The following is a 7,728-nucleotide window of genomic DNA, read 5'->3' on the forward strand; positions in this document are numbered from 1 at the left end:
GTGGAGGGGAGATGCAGAATCCTTCCTGGGCAGACAAGACCCCAAGCTGTGAAGAGTCTCCTGCATCGTGAGATGGGAGAGCTGGACCACTCACACCCCCTCCCTCCTCTCTGGATTTGCATAGAGTCAGCTGTAAGGGGGAGACGGGACACATAATTGGAGATGCACACACATTGGTCTGTAGGGAAATATTAAGCAGTTTAACAGTAATAATAATTATAGTGTGCACATTAACAGGCCAGATCCATCCCCTGCCGTGTACACTCTGTGATGGATTGTTTATCACATAATTTAATGGCACTTAGACAGAAAAAAAGAATAGTAGAATGTGACATGGAGTGTCTCCAACAGATTTCTTTTCAATTGACTATGCCCTTTTCTGAATGTGAGAAGTATGGTAACCTATAGCTAGCAATCTGAAACCTAGACATGTGCGCCAGCAAAAAAACGTGTTTTCGGTTAGTTTTGGATTCTTCGTTATTTCGTTTTTTGTGATTCGGATCCAAAAGTCAATTTGTTTCGGTATTCAGATTCGCCCAAACCCGAAATTTCCCTTCATTTTGGATGCGTTAAATGTTATTTATGAACGTAAATTAGTTGCAGAAAAGTGACATAAACAAAGTGACATGTTTACTTTTTTCTTTTTAACTTTTGACAGTCCACAGAAACAATAAAAAAAGCTTGGGGGCCCCCTCCCCCAATTCATACCAGATTCTTTAGGCGTGTGGTCCCCTTTAAAAACCCTTACCGGACTCATAAACCGAGAATTGGCCTGGCAAAGCAGGGAAGGCAGGGGGCACGAGCGTGCGCCCCTCCCCTCCTGCACCATATCAGGCCACATGCCCTCAACATGGGGAAGGTGCTTTGGCAGGGGGGGGGCCTGAAAAAGCACCTTATCTCTATGTTGATGAGGACAAGGGCCTCTTCCTCACAACCCTGGCCCAGTGATTGTGGGGGTCTCCAGGCAGTGGGGCTTATAGGAATCTGGGTGCCCCATTTCATAAAGTGCCACTCAGATCATGCCCCCCTTCGTAATTGAGTATGAGGTAGTTGTTACCCCTACTCATTCACCAAATAAAATTGTAAATATACACACAGCACCATAAAACTCCTCTATTGAAAAAAAAAAAAACAGAAAAGTGTCCAATGTAATCAAAACGTCAATCACGTCTTCCAGCTATGTAGATCCACGTCAATCACAATGGACAATGGACTCCGACTCGCCAAAAGAAAAAATAGCCGACACCCGCTGACCCATCCGATCCTGACAAACACCGCCACAAAGTGACAGGTCTGACCCGAATGTCAACAAAAGGGCGGAGCGAGTCGGGATGTCAGGGGACTTGTTCCACCCATTTGCTACATAGTTAGTCAGGTTGAAAAAAGACACATGTCCATCGAGTTCAACCTAAACATTCTGACATTCTGTAACAGCTCTCCACCCCTTTGTTGACATTCGGGAGCAGAGTTGTCATTAATGATAATTGACGTGGTGCTAAATCACTGGAGGATATGATTGACGTTTGGATTACATCAATGGACACTTTTTTTTTTCATATAAAGGACTTGTTGGATGGCTTGGGTGATTAAGGGCCCATTCAGATGGGTGTGCACACCTGTACAGCACACACGCACATAACATGACCTGATTCTGGAAGGGCCAGGTGCTGCATGTAATTGCGTGCAGCAGCCTGTTCTTCCCTATGGGAGGATGCACAGTGGGGGGAATTGATCAAAACTGGAGCAGACAGAATCTGGAACAGTTGCCCATGGCAACCAATCAGCTTCTCTCTTCAGTTTGTTCATTTAGGATTTGAAAATGAAAGATAGACACTGATTGGTTGCCATGCACATGCAGCTGCTCCAGATTTTGTCTGCTCCAGTTTTGATAAAATCACCTCAATGTGTGTCTAAGTGTGGGCACCTGGACCCACACCGATGTGCAGGCTCCGGTGTGCGTGTGACTGCGAATAATTGCGTGCAGCCGCGTCCTCCCATAGGGAAGAACAGATGTGCACGTCTATCTGAATGAGCCCTTAATCACCCAAACCACCCATAAGTTACATGTCAGTTTTGGGTGAAGTGACCCAACATGCCATATACCTAGCTTCTAATAATTTTTGAGATACTTATAACTAACGGAGGGATTGGGGGCCATTTCACCCGCACCTGACCTCTGGGGATTTATCAGCCCACAGGTAGTTTAATCTGTCAGATTAGGGTCAATCACAAATGATCGGCTTTTCTCTCCAGGTGACTGTCAGGCCAGAAAAATGAAATGACAGACTCTGGCCTCCAGTTTTCAGAACACTATGTTCAAAGAAGTGTTCAACGCCCTCACTGTACTCAGCTAAATGAAACAAAAATGAGTGAAAACACAGTACAAGAGTGGACAATAAAGAGTTATATAGAGGTTTATTTAGTGGTTTATATAGTGGTTTATATAGTGGTTTATATAGTGGTTTTACGTATATTTTATTAATTGTCTGAACTAAACAGTATAAAATAATTTTTTTAATGATTTTATTATATTGAAGTAAATATGAAACACTGCGTATGAATATTTTTTGTTAACTACCAGTCAATAGATAGAGCTCAAGGCCCTTCACTTCATTTACTAGGTTGATGTTACCTGCTTTGCTGGAAATAGGCATGTTGGTTACAGAGCTCAATAGCTAAAACTCAGATTACCCACACAGCTGAACGAATGACTTCCTTCCCTTTTCTCTCCTCTGTATATCACCACACAGACTTTCAATTAGTTAATAAGCACACATATAATAAAGGATTCATCAACATTCTGCAATCTGTATAATCTTATCTCCCTGCCATTTATTTCTGCTGTAAAATGAGATGGGGAAAGTGTTATTCTCGTGTGAATGTTAAGGGCTCATTCACACAGGTGTGCACATCCGTATGGCATGCAAGCCCGTGCAGAGATTTGTTTACGGGAGGAACAGGTGCTTTGAGTAATTGCGTGCAGCCGCCTGTACCTCCCTATGGGAGGACGCAGATGATCACCGAACCAAACCCGCACATCCGTGCAGGTCCGGCTGCCCGCACTTGGACGCACACTGTATGCATCCAAGTGCGAGCACCTGAACCTGCATGGATGTGAGGGTTTGGGTCGGCGTGTAGCTGTATCCTCCCATAGGGTGGTACAAGAGGCTGCACGCAATTACATGCAGCACATGTCTCTCCCGGAAGCAGGTCTTTGCATGGGTATGCATGCCCGTGCGAATGACCCCTTTATATGAAACATTTATATCCACATAAAATATCTTTAGTACTGAACATAAATAAATACTTGAATGGAAAACTGAATTAAAAAATGCAACAGTATTCTGTATATTCTCAGGACACGGGCACAACAAATTATATGGGGTGTCTAATTTAGGAGACCAGCTAATATGCATATTTTTGCCATCCAAGCTTTAGAACCTGAGACAGGTGCAGTAAACAGTGCGGGTTCCGACAGGCACTAACAATGGCCATTAACACAACCCATGGTAGCGCACAGTACATACACTATATTACCAAAAGTATTGGGCCGCCTGCCTTTACACGCACATGAACTTTAATGGCATCCCAGTCTTAGTCCGTAGGGCTCAATAATGAGTTGGCCCACCCTTTGCAGCTATAACAGCTTCAACTCTTCTGGGAAGGCATCCACAAGGTTTAGGAGTGTGCCTATGGGAATGTTGGACCTTTGTGAGGTCAGGTACTGATGTTGGACAAGAAGGCCGGGCTCGCAGTCTCCACTCTAATTCCTCCCAAAGGTGTTCTATCGGGTTGAGGTCAGGACTCTGTGCAGGGCAGTCCACTTCCTCCACCCCAAACTTGATCATCCATGTCTTTATGGACCTTCCTTTGTGCACTGGTGCACAGTCATGTTGGGACAGGAAGGGGCCATCCCCAAACTGTTCCCACAAAGTTGGGAGCATGAAATTGTCCAAAATTTCTTGGTATGCTGACGGCTTAAGAGTTCGCTTCACTGGAACTAAGGGGCCAAGCTCAACCCCTGAAAAACAACCCCACACCATAATCCCCGCTCCACCAAACTTTACACTTGGCACAATGTAGTCAGGCAAGTACTGTTCTCCTGGCAACCGCCAAACCCAGACCCGTCCATCAGATTGCCAGACAATGAAGCGTGATTTGTCACTCCAGAGAACACGTCTTCACGTCCATTGGCGGCGTGCTTTACACCATGGCATCCCACGCTTTGCATTGCACTTGGTGATATAAAGCTTGGATGCAGCTGCTCGGCCATGGAAACCCATTCCATGAAGCTCTCTACGCACTGTTGTTGTGCCAATATGAAGGCCACATGAAGTTTGGAGGTCTGTAGATATTGACTGTGCAGACAGTTGGCGACTTCTGTGCACTGTGCGCTTCAGCATGTGCTGACCCCGCTCTGTCATTTTACATGGCCTACCACTTCGTGGCTGAGTTGCTGTTGTTCCCAGTTGCTTCCACTTTGTTATCATACCAATAACAGTTGACCATGGAATAGTAATAGCAAGGAAATTTCACAGAACACCTGAATCCAATGACTTGGAGGGCTGTCCCAATACTTTTAGCAATATAGTGTATGTTGGTGCCGTGCTGTGCTATTCATTGTCAGTGGCACCCCAACACACCTCTTCAACCCAGTTCACACCTGAGCGCTCTCTTGTTTGTAGCAAAACACCCGTAGCTCAAAAAAGTACATGAGCTTCTTTTGGAGCAGAGTGAAGCCTCAATAGACTTCAATAAAACTCTGGGTAGAAGAGCCTGCCCCCTGCCAGTATACTGTAGAGAAAGACCCTTCCTGTCTGTGTAGAAGCAGTGGTCTCTCTGTATAGGTTTGATACACCCCCTGCTTAGGCAAACCTATAGCTCTGCAATCAAAGCTCCCTGCTGACTGGAGAGCTCTAGCTCTGACTCAGAGAGACCCCTGCTTCCACACAGAGCACAAGGGTCACAACTGGTCTTATAAGTCCAATTGAACTTTCAATTTATATCAGCTACATACATAGCAGGTGCATCAAAAATATTGGCAGGTTGTTTGCCAATATGTGTTTTTCAAATGTTTTTAAATATTGTTTATATATTTGTATGTGTTAATATTTTTAACAAAATAGAAACAATTTCCTGGAACATCATTTATTAAATAGGCAGATGCAGCAGCCGAACTGTTAGAGGGGTTACAAATGGCCCATGGCACGAGATGTTAAGATGCAAAGGTTAAAGGAGAACTATGAGGTGAGTGCTTTTCACTCACCTCATAGTTCTAGCCGACCTGTGACAATGTAATGGTCACAGGTCGGCTCATTAGGTCAGGAAGTGAGCGAACACATACCGGCGTTCACTCACTTCTCGATCCTGTCACGGCTCTCTGCCGTGACAGGGGAGGGACTGGATTCCCCCCTCCCCGCTCCGATCCTCCAGCGCTGAGTGGAGTAACGGACGGGGGAGGGGGCAGGTACAGCTGGCTCTGCCTCTAGATAGGCAGAGCCAGCTGTCACTCACACAGCTGGGCGGATCCAGGCATAATTGTCGAGATCCGCTTCAGCGTCTCAGTATACCGCGAGCTGTAGCTCGCGGTATACTGAGCTTAGGGTGACGGGAGGACGCTAGTTTGTGTCCTCCCTTTACCCTAAGGAGAACTATGGGGAAAAGCCCTAACCCCATAGTTCTCCTTTAAGATGGCTTTGATACGGAGTCATGTATTGGGGCCCACGTATCAATCCGATGTTGAATAATAAATAAAAAAAGTTTACTTCTGGTTTCAGTTTTAAATATTATCGTTATCATTTTTTTTAAATGTATTTTGCTAAAATGCAAAACTGTTATGTTGATCTTACTTTACCACCCTTGTTTTGTTCCCACTCACTTTTAAGGTCTTCTTTTTCCCTTCTTTTGATTACTTTTTCTATTTCGTTTCCTCACACTCCCTTTTGTCTTCCTTTGTCCCCTTCACATATTTGACACCTCCATCTTCCTATGGGTGTCAGCCTTCTACTACTGACTTCCTTCCTATGCTGCTTACCATTGAGTCGTTGTGGTCTTGTTCCCTATTGCCTTGTTAATAGTACTGTATATTTCACATAAGGATATCATTATGATCAGCTTTGTTTTACTTATCCAATCAGAACATCGATACTAATTGTGACATGAATTAACTATTAATGCATTGTATAGACCCAAGACTATAATTCTTCTATTTATGGATCTATGTTCCATTGTGATGTCCAGTTAATGGACAGCCATTTTTTTGGGGGGGAGGTGGGGCGCGACATGGGTATTTTAACCCCTTAAGTGCCGTTAACCCTTGCAGTGCGGGGGTAGCCCCAAAGCAAGGGTTAATAAGACTTCTGCCCGGAGTTCTTCTTTAAAATAACAGTTCTGCCTAAGAGCAAACATCGCAAAGTGCTTGCAATTATCTTTATTCCTTGTACTCGTCTGATCTTACTTCAGCTTCGTGATACCCTGTCCTGGTTGTATTGCAGGACAGAAAGTGAGAGTGAATCTTCAGAATGAAGGCAGCAGTAAAAACCAGAATACATGTCTAACTCTTTCAACTATTTTGTTTATCTATACAGAAGAGCAACCAATACAATCTGTGATTTGTTAAATGTCACGCAGCAGTCCTAAGTCATCTATAAGTTGAAACCAATACATTCCCTTCATCCTGTCTGAAATATCAAGAGTGGTGCAAAATATCCCACAGGTAACATGAATGCCAACCAAATGTATGACATGACCAAATATATGACATGTGCAGCACAACAGTCCCATCGGGTGGCTAAAAACTGTTATTACACCTAAATAATGTGAATTCTGGTGATAAGTGACAATTGGCTTCTTTTATATAAAGAATAATAATAAAAAATAATAATAAAAATAAAATGTCATATTATATATTGCTGTTGTTTATGGGTTATAGATTACGTTAAAGCTGGACTAGATACAAATGAATGCAGTAATCTTTAATAAATTATTAAACATATGTTTAAATGCAAGCAGTGTAAGTACCTGATTTTGACCTATTATTAGCACATTGCAGTACCTGTGCAGGGCTGGAGTCTGAGAGGAAGAGACAGTGCAAGAAACATGCTGATAGAAGGAACCAAAAAAGTGATGGAGAGAGATAAGCGTATTGCTGTGCTGCTTCTCCTTTCACTGTCCAGTCACAGGCTAGGGCAGCTCCAAGACAACATGGGCGCAGAGGAAGTGGACTGAATGATGCGGACAATCAAACTGGGTGTCTCTTGCAGTAGAAAAGAAGCACTGCGAGGGAAAGCTTTATTTTATCTTTAAATGGACTAATAATATTTTATGGCTAGAGTTTTGCTTAAAAGTGCCCAATTATCCTCTAAAGTGATATAGCAGAGTAATTAAACATAGGAACATTTTTTTTTTAAGTTAAGGATAGAACAGGGACTAGTTAGAACCCCGGTCATATTTCTAAATAGTTTCAGCTGCATTTTGTGGTCCTAAATACTATAACATGAACACATAGGGGTGTATTTATAAAAGTTACACAGAGTCGCTCGTTCTGCCAAAATGTACTTTTCCATTTGCATCCCATTATGGCCCCTAGATCAGTGGTTCTCAACCTGTGGGTCGGGACCCCCTCGGGGGTCGAATGACGATTTGCCAGGGGTCGCCTAGTGGCTCTCGGCCGCCGGGAGAGAAACACTTTCTCCCGGAAAGGTCGGGACCTTTCTCTGCTCTGTTTTT

This window comes from Nanorana parkeri, unplaced genomic scaffold (genome assembly GCF_000935625.1).
Source record: "Nanorana parkeri isolate BGI_ZX_2015 unplaced genomic scaffold, ASM93562v1 scaffold810, whole genome shotgun sequence".
NCBI classification, from domain to species: domain Eukaryota; kingdom Metazoa; phylum Chordata; class Amphibia; order Anura; family Dicroglossidae; genus Nanorana; species Nanorana parkeri.